Source organism: Scophthalmus maximus, chromosome 20 (assembly GCF_022379125.1).
Source record: "Scophthalmus maximus strain ysfricsl-2021 chromosome 20, ASM2237912v1, whole genome shotgun sequence".
NCBI classification, from domain to species: Eukaryota; Metazoa; Chordata; class Actinopteri; order Pleuronectiformes; family Scophthalmidae; genus Scophthalmus; species Scophthalmus maximus.
This window is the reverse complement of record NC_061534.1, coordinates 15,574,371-15,587,379: the sequence shown is the minus strand read 5'-3', so window position 1 is coordinate 15,587,379 and position 13,009 is coordinate 15,574,371. Positions and strand designations below refer to the sequence as shown.

General features: G+C 42.3%; 1 long non-coding RNA gene across 1 annotated transcript; it reads left to right on the top strand.

Moving 5' to 3' along the window:
• The first annotated feature begins 7,357 nt into the window (after positions 1 to 7,357).
• LOC124849727 lies at positions 7,358 to 11,752 on the top strand. Its single transcript, XR_007030197.1, has 3 exons — positions 7,358 to 7,541; positions 8,235 to 8,338; positions 9,022 to 11,752. It is a non-coding gene; the product is annotated as an uncharacterized LOC124849727 (long non-coding RNA).
• Positions 11,753 to 13,009: the final 1,257 nt, after the last annotated feature.

Here is a 13,009-nt window from a genome sequence, read left to right as displayed (position 1 = left end):
AAAACAATCTGAAAAGACAGTTTGTGATAAATATTGTGGGGCATCGTGCCTAATGTTCACGAAGAGAATTAATAGGGTAAAGCAGCAACATCTGCTGTATTGTTGCTCTCTCCTCTCAGAATTAATCCTAAGGATTCATTAGTATGTTTTGATAGGTGTACGACATCTGTCTGCGATGAAGTCTGTCTGTGAACTGACAGTCTGCATTGCAAAGGATTCGTGTCAGAGGAGTTGTCTGGGTGTGGCACTGGCCCTATCAAAACACATGATCTAAGTGTGTTCTCTGCTACAGAACAAATATAGAAGCCTGACATGGCTATGGGAAGAGAGATGAATGGGGCGAAAGTTTGAACACATCCTCTCCTTCTTCTGATGACTGGAATTCTATGTTGTGAAATCTTCGAGCGGTGAATGAGGGAGGATCTCATGTCTCATCCAAACTCATCACGATACACATGCTGAAATAACAAACCTACCTGTGGACAATATGAAATATCAAGAATGATGTTGCATCTAGCTCTTCTAGACTTTTTCTTGGAAAAAAGTGTTCACTGTGTCACTGCTGTCAAGGCAAAACATTTTTTTGACTAAAGGTAGGAAAAATAATCAATGGCGATCAGCTGACAATCATTCAGAAACAGACAAGGACAACCTGAAGTTTGTGGAAAATATCCACTTGAATCACTGAACCCATATTGCTGAGGCCTCATATTATTTTCAGATACACCCCATCATTTACATATAGACTGATTTGGACACAGATCTCTTCAAGGCCTGCATGTGATCAGGAGGCCTGATTACAGCCGGTAGAACCTGTTTCAATTTCCAACCTTACTATATAGAGAACATACCCTCCAGTAAACAATGTGCAAAGGCCCTCCCATTACACAGGAGAGTGTTATCATATTTTGTTTAGCACTGACTCAAATCGATTCCATTAATATGACAGCTCTGTTTTATTGCACATTCAGGCCCTTCAGGTTTTAGTCATATAGGCAGTGCAGAGGTGGGGTCAGATGAGGCTCTGACTTCATCAAGATATTACAAAAGACTTGTATATTATATATAATCATATAGTCTCACCAGGAAATGACTAGGCCTCTGACGTATAAAATACTCCCTAATTAGTTTCATTCAGCTGCTGTTTCTCCCTTGCTCCCTTTGAACAAGCCAGATTTGTTGACTCCAGTACAATGTTATTCAGTACGCTGCTGTACACTAATGTGGTTGTGTGATTAAATTGCATTCTTTCACACAAACTCTTCAAGGAGGAGGAAACGGAAGCTAGTGAAAAGGAAAAAGTGGAGCCAGGTCGCCCCAAAGCTAGAGCATATACAGAGTCACTAAACTTATCAAATTGTGATTATCAAATATTTTAAATAATCTTAAAAGTATCATTAAAGTTAAGTTATTAATGTGAAATTAAGCTCAAAGTGATAACATTTTGAATTATTTCACCTAATGGCTGCCGCTGTGCCACACACAGTAATTCATCATTGGATCCTCTACATCCAACCCTTATAAAAGCAAATGGGAGTAAAAACGGTGCTCGGAATTCACGAGTAATTAGCCGTAATGGCAATGATCCCACCGATTCATCCGAGCACCTATATATCTCAACATGTTACGTGTTACAGCTTTCTGGTGTCATGTTTCAGAATCACATGACACACCTTTGCTGGGGAAAGAGTGCAAAGAAAAATGTGGACATTTTCACTGTACGTTCATTGTCTTCTTCAATTTAAGGCAACTCACGGAAGTTTATGAAATCCACATTGGAAAAAAATTACATTTTAATTTGGTTTGTTTAAAAAATATACAACAGAGGTAACAGACAAAACACTTGAAAGTGACCGATAAAAATTATGACACAAGTTAAAAAGACAATTACAAGATAGGCCAGATAAAGAGATAGAGGAAAAACCTATACCAAAAGGTAACTGTAATTGTTCTTTGCAAATCAGATGCGAAGGAGACAATTTTTATTTATTTATTTATTATTACCATTTTTGCATAAGCTGTATGTATTGTTGAACAGATACTCTCAGCATCCATATGGCATATGACCATTCAGGAACTCATTTTGTGTCACACAATATGTAGCCCTGCAGACTTGCCAAATTCATCCATCAAAGCCAACCAGTATAATTCCTTTAGCTGATCTAGGTTCAACTGCACCACTCGTGGAGTCATTTTGTCTCACAACAACAGGAAAATAACTGCTAGAAGTAATTACAGTAAACAACAGCCTCCCTGGCACACCTAAGCATGATTGTTCTCTACTTGTCATATTAGTTGCACCACTGACTAGAGTCATTGAGTCAAACCCGTTCTTTTGACTCATAACTTTGTCATGTTGTATCCAGATACATATTGCCATGACAAGGAAGAAGCCAACGTACAAAGGTTGATTGCTAAGGTGTGGAAATAACCCCAGTCTACAGGCCCTGATGGCATGATAGAGTTTGGCAAAGTGGCTGGCAGAGAGCCAGTTATCATTCCCCATGAGTCGGAGGGTTGTGGAAGGTCCTCGGAGGGTGCCACAAACTATTGTTGGGTACTGAGGCCACACATGAGGTAAGCTTACCTGGGGGGGGGGGGGGTTAGGGTTACCCTAGTGATGGAGCTGTTTTTTATGTAGACGACTGGTGCAAATGTCACTGAGAGTTGGAAGTGTGTTCCCAAGACCCGCTCAGCTGTCCTTACCACCCGCTGCAGCACCTGCCGGTTCTCCATTGTGCAGTTGTTGAGCCACACATTGCAGCAGAACTTCAGGAGCAAGGGGCCAACTCTGAGGCTGAGAAATGAAGCCTATGCGGAAGTGCTATAAACTGCAGTTCACTAGATGCCCACTTGAGGCTGGCTGCAGAAAGGAGCAAATCCCCATAGAGCCCCATGTTAAACTGCCCAACTTTACAGCATAATTAAACGGGGTCTACAGCCTGGTTAAAAAAATGGTTTTGATCCCAGTGGCTAATCCCCCCCTTGGTGACAACCCTGGGGGGGGGGGGGGGGGGGGATTTTTTTATAACTCCCCCATTTATATTATATTAAGGTTTGAAATTCTGCATAATTAGGGGCGTGGAAACTTGATTGACAGGTGACGCCGCTGTTTGCTCGTTGCTCGGTGGCAGTAGCCGCTGGCAGCGTTAGCTGGAACCAGAGCTAATACCTGGTCATTAAACGGGATTTCTCAACCGCTTTGGGAGGCTTGCAGAGAACATTTCCAGCTACTACCAGATGAATAATAAGCCTGCTCTGTTTCCAACAGAGAAGTCCAGGAAGCTTGTGCTCCTGTTGTTCAGGTAAGTTAAATGATGGTGTTGTTCTGTGTTTGCAGTCATTAGCGGGTGTCGGTGTCTGCGCTCGGTAGCTGGCTCGTTAGCTTAGCTCGCTAAAGCGCTTCTCAGCCAGCTAGCCCGGGGTTAGCCTCGAGCGAGACTCCGGCTCTGCTGACGAGGCGAGCGGGATCAACATGACATGACACCGACATGATCCGGTTAACAGGCGTCTGCGTGTGGATGGTAAATATGGTCCACCACATTAAATACGAGCAATGCAATGTTAACGTGACATAAAGAAACTGTCAAGGTACATTAAGGTGTTTGTAATGTAGTGTTCATGTCACATATCACCATTATTTCAGAAGACACCGTGAACGTAGAGGATGCGCTGTGTTCTTGGTTGTGATGGAGTTTTTTTTATTGTGCCTGTACGGTAACTAAAAATGAAACAGAAGAACACAAGAAGTTTGATTCATATTTTTTACTAAAACATATGATCTGCATCAGATCATTATCTGCATCCTAGATAATTAGGATGCAGAAACAGACTTGTTGTGATCGCATGTGACGTGGTTTGTCTGTGTAGTTTTCCTCAAGATGATCCAGAGAGACTGGACCAGTGGAAGCTCAACATGAGGCAGAACTGAACTGGGCTCATCCCTTCAGCACTGAACAAAGGTCCACATATGGTTTGTGAATATCTTAATTGTCACATTTTTCCCAAGTGCAACATGAGAACAAAGGTGCCCGTAAGCTTTGATGACAGTTAAATATTCTATACACACTGTACTGTACATTCACTGTGTTGGTAGAACTCTGTTAAATCTTAAACTACATTCAAATACAGTTGAATATCTACAGAACACAAGCACACAAACCTCTTTAATTACAAATGTGTCTTACTATTTTTTATTTGTGTCTTATTAGGGAAGGACCTGCCTGAAGGACTCCGCTGTGCTGACCCTGTTCTGTCTCCAAGAGCAGAGAAGAAAAATTAATCATTCAGTTCTTATCATTACATGTACTGTTACACATTTAAAATATTTGAATGTGAAATATCACATATTCAGTCAGTATTAAAGACAAAAATAGTTATGATATAAACATAATTTATTAGCCTGAACCAGAAGTTATAGATTAACTCTCAGATTTATTTTTAGTGACGGTACAAAACACAAAAAGATGGACAATATTAAAATTATAGAACACATTTAATATACAGACTGGGCCTGTGCAAGCAGTAACAGCTGAGCTCAAAATAAGCTCAGAGGTGCAGATTCCATGTGGTGGGAGGAGAAGGGGATACAGTGTGGCCCTGGTACCCTGAAACAGCATTAAATAAAATCCTCTAACATTGTGCAAGTTTCACCAAGAATGGTTAAGTCTTCATATAGTTTTTGTGTGTAAAGTTGCCGAAGTGAGTCCCGGGCCTTGTTGATGAGGCTGACGGCAGAAGGGTAGAACAGGAGGTTTTGGTCTTGACAGACCTCAACCTCTTGTCGGAGGGGAGCATTTTGAAAAGTTTATGTCCGGGTGGGAGGGGTTGGCTATGATCTTTACTGCACGCTTCAGAGTCCTGGAGGCAGGCAGGTCCTGGAGGGACGACAGGTTGCAGCCAATCACCTTTTCGGCACAGCCGATGATACGCTGCAGTCTGCTTTGGTCCTTTGCAGTGGCAGCAGCATACCAGATGGTGATGGAAGAGGTGAGTATGGACTCGATGATGGCAGTGTAGAAGTGCACCATCATCGCCATTGGCCGGTTGAATTTCTTCAGCTGCCGCAGGAAGTACATCCTCTGCTGAGCCTCTTTGGTGAGGGTGCTGATGTTCTGCCCCCACTTGAGGTCCTGGGAGATGATGGTTCCCAGTAATTGGAAGGACTCCACAGTGTAAACTGGAGAGTCACAGAGGGTGATGGGGGAGGGTGGGCCTGCATTACTTCTGAAATCCACAACCATCTGCACTGTCTTCAGAGCATTGAGCTCCAGGTTGTTCAGACTCCACCAAGTCACCAGATGGTCAATCTCCCACCTTTAGGCAGTCTCATCTCCACCTGAGATGAGCCCCGATGAGGGTTGTGTCGTCCGCGAACTTCAGGAGCTTGACGGACTAATGACTGGAGGTGCAGCTGTTGGTATACAGGGAGAAGAGAAGTGGAGAAAGCACGCAGCCTTGAGGGGAGCCAGTGTTGACGGTCAGAGAGTTTGAGACGTAAACTGTGTTCACCTGTCAAACTCCCAGGTTGATATAGCTTAGGTGAGCAAAGAACCCCAGTCTACAGACCCTGATGGCAAGATAGAGTTTGGCAAGGTGGCAGGCAGAGAGCCAGTTATCATTACAGGTGAACTTTAAATTAATAAAGGGAACAACTCAAGCTTTAATTATAAAGCACATTTAAAACAACCAACGGTTGGCCAAAGTGCAATAAAAGTACAATAAAAGGGTGTCTTGCTCAGTCTGAATTATAAGCCAAGGAAAAAAGGTGAGTTTTCAATAGGGATTTAAAAACCTCTAGGGTCTGGGCAGATCTGATGTGTGAGGGCAGGCTATTTTAGAGCCTAGGGGCAGCCGTGCAAAGGCTTGGTCACCTAGTCCTAGGGACATCCAGCAGCAGTTGATCAGCCGACCTCAGTGATTCAGCTGGAGTATGACGATTTAAAAGTTCAGCTAAATTCAGAGGTGCCAGCCCATTTAAAGCTTTAAAAGGAAACAACAAAAGTTTAAAATCAATCATGAAGTGGACGGGGAACCAGTGTAATGGCATTGCGCTTTCTTTTACCAGTAAGGAGAAGAGCAGCTGTATTCTGTACAAGCTGCAGGCTTCAAAGTGACGACTGTTCGATACCAACATACAGGCAGTTACAGTAATCCAGCCGTGTGGTAATAAAAGCATGGATTACCCTCTTTATAACTGCATTATTATTAGTGTTGCTTGAATGTCATTTGTGTCGGACCACATCGGACTATTGTGTGTTGCTCTACCAACGTTTCTGAATTCAGAAGGCTGTCATTGGTTTAAAGACCAGAGACGTGTGGGCTCATCAGCTGAGCCGCTGTGTCCCTGTTTGACACAGACCAGGTGCTGGATCTCAGTCATCATCGCATGAGCCTTACTGCTGCTTTGAATGCTTTCCCTTTGCTTTCTTACTAACGAACATTTACACACACTCGTAGGTGCTTCAGAGATTCTGATCTGAAGTTAACTTCGTCCCCGATCTCTCCTTTGTTAGAGTCACATGTTTCAAGGTAGCTGCCGTTTAACTTGACATCATGTGACGTCCCCAACCCACGGGGACTTCGCTCAGCCTTGGAGCAAAAAAGACATGCTGGCCAGTCCTTGGTACTGCAGCAATGCGGCCGAGGTTCAAGCTGGGTATGCGCGGTCACGTTGTTGAAGAAAAACTTGTGAACTTGATGAAATCGACCCTCAGAGGGCTGAGGGAGCGAGTGAACAACGATGGTCACAGAGATTGATAACACCCACAATACATTGCAGTTATGCATTTGGTACAAGAGAATACATCCATGGGTAGGTGGCAGTAACACTCCACAATTGCTCACCACTAAAGAAGAACAATATGAATAAACTCAGTAAATTTTCATCAGTAATTATTGCAATGCCAAACATGTTGGGGTCTTTCTACAAGTGTAAGTATTCAAACATTTGTCACAAAGTAAAACTTTTGTAGCTCTATGGAAGTTTTTTTTAATGGCTGATTGTTTTCCAATTGTTATTGGATCGGATTGTCATGATCTTGTGTTTTCATTTCCTGTTTTATTTTGAATTAATTCCTTGTGTTGTTTCACTTCCTGTCCTGTGTCTAGTTTCTGGTGTCTTGTTTTTCCTGTGTCTCCTGCCCCTGTGATTGTCTGCACCTGTTCCTAATGTGTCTCACCTGTTTTCAATTTGCCCTGCCCTCCTTGTGTGTATTTAGTCTCTGTGCTTCCCTTTGTCAGTGTTGGTTCGTCTGTTTTTTTCTTGTTGTCTGGCCCGGTCTGTTCTTGTCTGTTCCTGCTATTTGCCCCGGTCTGTTTTTGCATTTTTTCCCCCTGGCTCCAGTATTTGGATTATCGTTTGTTGCTACATTTCGTGGACACCTTTAGTTGTATGCTGGTTTTTGTTTTATTATTAAACATCCTTTTTTTTATCCCCTTTGCATTTGGGTCCAGTTCCTGCTCAACCCTGACACAGATGGGAGACTGAGCAATGAGGCACTTTTTACATGGAAACGCAATGCTACCAAACTGGCCTGGGAGTGAGTTTTCATTTGTACAAATGAAAGTAGGCAACTTTTTTGAACCAGTTCCTTCAATTCTATGGGAACGTAGGGTAGATGTGTGTGAAATGAACGTGATGATAATTGTGGCAGTAATAATGCAGGAGGGGGAAAAAAATATGACTTGACATTAATAGCCACAAAGAAAACAAATCACAGCAGTGTAAATCTGCATGATATTTGTTAGTAAGAGATCAAACACAGACCAGTCTTAAACAGATTGAGTTCCTGTTTATTTAATTATGCATTAATCACTACGATGAATATTGAAGTAGGCCATTTACAATAAATACTATGAATACTATAAAATTTTGATGCAGTGGTGATTGGTATGGCCGTTCTTTTATCATTGAGATGGTTTAAATGTAATGGTGATAAAGATGTGATACTGTAATTCATTGCACTTCTTGGTTCAAAAGATTAATCTCTTAATAAAGTTTAAATACATTATGATCGGTAATCCATAAATCTGACCTGTTAGAAGAGGTTTAAAAGATAAATAAAAAACAAAAAAAGACGATTTGTGTTACAATGCTGTCTAACTAACTTTTACTAGAATTACACTTTACATTGCATTTTGCAGTATTTCTTTATTTCCTTAAGTTTCCATTTGTTTCCCGTTTTAATATCGAGATGTGATTTGCTGATCTGTGTTTGATTGCTAATGTCTAGGGTTAGGGAATAGGAGCACGTGCGGTGCTCTCGTCCATTACACCAGTGGACGTGATCGAAGCAGCATCGTGTCCGTGTGATATTTTCTATTTTCCCCTCTACAGGTAAGAACGAGGGTTGTGATGTGTTTGAAGTTGTCTGTATGTGTTCATATTGTAAGGAACATGCAGGGAGTAAACATGAGTGACTGTGATAACTTCAACAGGTGAAGTAAGCAGGCTAAATGTAGCTCTACCGTAGTCTGCAGGTTAGCTGCGCCACGAGGAGCTAGGTGAAAGCGTGGTACCGTGTGTGACGTCGCCGTTGCGTCTGTGAGAGCTTGTTTTATTTGAATGGGAGATATTAATATTATTGCTGCAGTTAAATAAATTAATAGTGTTGAATATTACAGTGATGCATGTGAACAGGTAAAAGGATACATCCTATATGCACAGCAGTATTTAGCGTTAAAACGTCCTATTGTGCTGTTTATGTTTCATGTTATTTTGTTTGAGAACCTGTCTTAATGAAGAAACTGTTTTGAGATGCTTGAAATGCATTTTGCCATATTATTTTTGTCAATTTAAAGATTTAACTCTTTTCTGATATATGACAAATATTTGTGTTCCTGCTTAGTTTCATTAATGCATGTAAGGCATTATTGACATTTGTATTTTTCTAATTGTGTAATTCATTGTGTGTACGTTTTGCAAACATGCTGATATGTTTGTGGAAAAAACATTACACCAGCGGATGTGATTGAAGCAACATCGTGTCCGTGTCATATTTTCTATTTTCCCCTCTACAGGGGCATAACATTTGGAGGCACCGCTTTGATTGTGTGCAGCGTGGTTCAGCGTCTACAAGATATGTCGCCAGGCATCACATCCCTTTTAATCAACCAAGACCATCGGGAGCAGGTGTCAGATCACCAAAAGTTGGATCCCGACCGTCTTTGGTGCAGCTGGCATGTGATCTGAGGTATTTCTAAATACCAGGAGAGCTGCCACTACCACCTAAAGAGTGAAGAGTACCACGTCACTGCTAGTTCTCACCTTCTACTGGAAAGATGGAGTCGACTAAGTTAGAGAAATTACAGCTTGAAGTAATAAGAGAGCTGTGTCTGCTGCCCAGAGAAAGTTTGGTGGAGCTATGTGACTATCTAATCATCGCTGGAACAGAGTTCGAGTATATGACTGACAAGGGCCGAACGGCTCTCATCACATTAATTTCCAACCACATTCAGAGAGGAGAGCTAGAGAAGCTTGAGGATAAAGGCATGTCTGAATTACTCCATCTTCAAGACAAAATTTCTGAGCTCCAGGTAACTTGGGAGGCTGACACACTGAGACAAGTAAAGGAGCAACAGAAAAGACAAGATGGAGAGGAGGAAAGAATATTGGAGGAAATTGAGGCCTTGCAGCTTCAGTTGGCAAGCACACGGAAGAAGAACGAGAATGAAGAAAGCAGGATAAACGAGAAATTAGAAGCAAAGCCCTCACCACATAGCCTCCGCAGAGTACAGTCCAAAGTCCTGCGCCTCACCCATGGCACAAAGACTTTAAAAACGCTGGCCAAATTGGTGAGCCCGGTCAGAAAGACAAGCTGACTTTTTCAAGCCTAGTATGACAAATTGAAACTGGCTTAAGCAATGGGCTCCCCGAACTTGAGATTGTAGATACAGTTATCAGAGCAATATCCCCAGGCATACAACTTCGAAGTTATTTAGAGGGCAAAGCCAACTTGACCTTACCGACATTGAGATGAATACTCCGTTGTCACTATCAAGAGAAAAGTGCTACAGACCTTTATAAGCAGCTGACCTCAGAGGTGCAGGGTATCAAAGAAACCCCACAGAACTTCCTCATTCGCACTTTTGACTTGAGATAAAAAATTTTGTTTGTGTCGCAGGAAGCTGAATCAGGTCGCCAATATGACCTTGGGTTAGTGCAAAAAATGTTTCTTCATATTGTGTTAACTGGCCTACAGAATAACAACATCAGACGGGATCTTCAGCCTTATTTGGAGCAAGCTGACATTTCTGATGAACTGTTGCTTGAGCCAAATGAACACCGCATGTGCCTATGAGACAGAGAGTGCAGAACAAGAAAAAGTTGTCAGGACAACAAAAGCCTGCCACTATCCACTCAGTCCGGTCGAACGATCGTCAACTCAACAAAAGTCCATCAGAGTGGAGCTGGAGATTATTGCACACACTGTTATAAGTGTGGCAGCAGTGAGCACTTCCTGGCTGGCTGTCGAGCAAGAGAGCAGAGACAGTTTAGGGGCGAGCCTTTAAATGGGGGAAGGTCACTCGCACGGGACGGGGAGGGACTGATAATGAAGCGGGGTCCCAGCAATGTGAACGTTGTAAAAAAGGGGGTAAAGGGACAATGATGAAGCAATGTGCATCTTGTAATAAAGTTGTTTACTGCTCTAGGCCATGTCAAATTGATAATTGGGCTGAACACAAAAAACATTGTGAACCTCCCTCACGTATGACCACGAACAGTAACCTAAAAAGAGGAAAAAGGGCACCATTGGTAGGGGAAAAGCACATTGTTGATTGCTTCATTCAAGATCAAAGGGTTCAGGCTTTGTGGGACTCAGGTTCCCAAGTGACCATAATTGATGAGCTATGGAAAGAAGCACACCTACCAAACGTGAGATTAAGAGACATTGTAGAAATTCTTGACATAACCCCAAATTTTGACATAAAGGCAGCTAATGGGGAGAGCATGCCATACACAGGTTGGGTTGAGGCAACTTTCAGATTAGCTTCAGGGGCTGCATCCAATACTGAAGTTGTTGTCCCCATACTTGTAATGAAGGGTGGCCACCTGGTTCAACCAATCATTGGGTCTAATGTAATCCAGATCATTATAGCACAGGCTTTTGCAGAACAAGTAACTGCTGTTGTAGAGCAAGTCAGTACAGAGCAGGTGGATGAGTATGTTTTCAAGACAAAAAGGGAGAGGATCAACATACCGAAACACACATCAGTCAGAGTTGAGTGCCACGTAAGCATGGACTCCTCACATGAAGATAAAACAGTGTGCACAATCCTATGGACCATGATATAGTGTTAGCAGGGAGAATTGTAATCGGGACTGTCCAGCAATTACAGGCAGTCTATCCCGCTTCCATACTCGAGGGGTCCCGCCCTCCACCTCCAGCTACAGCAAATCACATCAAAGCTGAAAAGGATCAAACTACTGGCAATGTTTGGGATCCACCTGTGGACCTGAGCCATCTCATTGAGCCAGAACGAGAGATGTTCACAAGATGTTAAGAGAGGAGTGTGCCTCTTTTTCAAGAACAGATGACGATATTGGTTGCATTGGTTCGCCTTTTACTGCTTGGTTTCAACGAAGGGGTGATGTGTATTTTACTTTTCCCCATGGCCAAAGTGGAGTCTTGCTTCGGGAAGAATCCCTTACACTTTCCCAGCAGTGTAAACAACACACAGGAACTTCACCTTTGTCTTGAAATGCTCCTGTTTAAACAGGTTTTATCTTTTCTCAATCTGCTTCCTTCTATTTCGCTCATTTTGCTCGTGGTCTTTGTCGTATATGCAGTTTCAGGCAAAGGAGGTGGGCCGTTTTTTCAATACTTGGCATTTCTCAGCCACTGTGTTTTCAAACTAACTCCGCTTCTGCTGCTAGCTCCTCGTTGCTAAGATGTGAGCTTGGTCTTGACCAAGCGAGTGAGTGTGTGTGCACAGGAACTGTGAAGCGCGTACCCTGATGATTGACAGAGCGGAGAGACGCCCCTTGGCTGTGATTGGTGATTTTTCAGGCGCGGTGGATTCTTGCAAATGGCATTAAAGGCAGTAGGGGGAAATAAATGAACTAGATTCTGTCAGATATGATCTGTTTCACATATTACTACGAGGATATAGTGACAGTTTCAGTAAATATGAAAAAAAAGTATTTTTTTGCAAATCCTACCAACTGTAGCTTTAAATTTTTAATTTGAGTGCATTTAGGACGTCTCCAAAATCCACTTTTGCATGTTAAATGGCAAAAACGCTGCTCTTGGTGCATGCTTCAAAAGGGTTATACTTAAGTCTCTTAATTCATCATGGGTGTGTTGTGGGCATAACATGCAATAAGCCAATCAGAGTGCCATCAGTTACCATCTCCCATTCCCTTGCGAATTCTTGTTCATTCACCTTGGTGGATTGATATTTTAATGGCGGATATGTGACAACACGACACATTGAAAGCAGAGACATAGACAGATAGACAGACAGATAGATATAATAACAGCTAAATGACCCATGACAATTGAAAAGAGTTTCAAAGCTTCATAAACGACAATAACTATAACATTGAAATTATGTTGTCAAATTGCTCTTTCTGTGGATTGAAGCCTCATGGTGAACTACATTTAATTAGTTCTTTCATGGTTGCGAGGTGTGTGATTATCTCCTGTCAGACATTCCCAGCACAGGCGTGGCCTCTTGACGTTTTCTCCTCATGCCGTACTAATCCGTTTTTTATTGTCTTCATCTTTTCACTGTGTTATAGAAATGACATTCGTCACAAAACATTGTTGAAATTCTTATATGGATGCTTGCATGTGTGGCAGGCAGCCATGCTCAAACATAGTGACAACAGATAGATAAATAAAAAACAGTTTAGAATGAAATACAGACGAATTGCACAACAGTGTTTGGCATGTTATGTTGGTATTGGTATTCACCAGAGGGAAAAATAGTGGCTCATGAAAAGTAAGAATGAGGGAGTGATGGCTGTGATTGTGTGTTGCAGTGGTGCACATATGTAACAAGG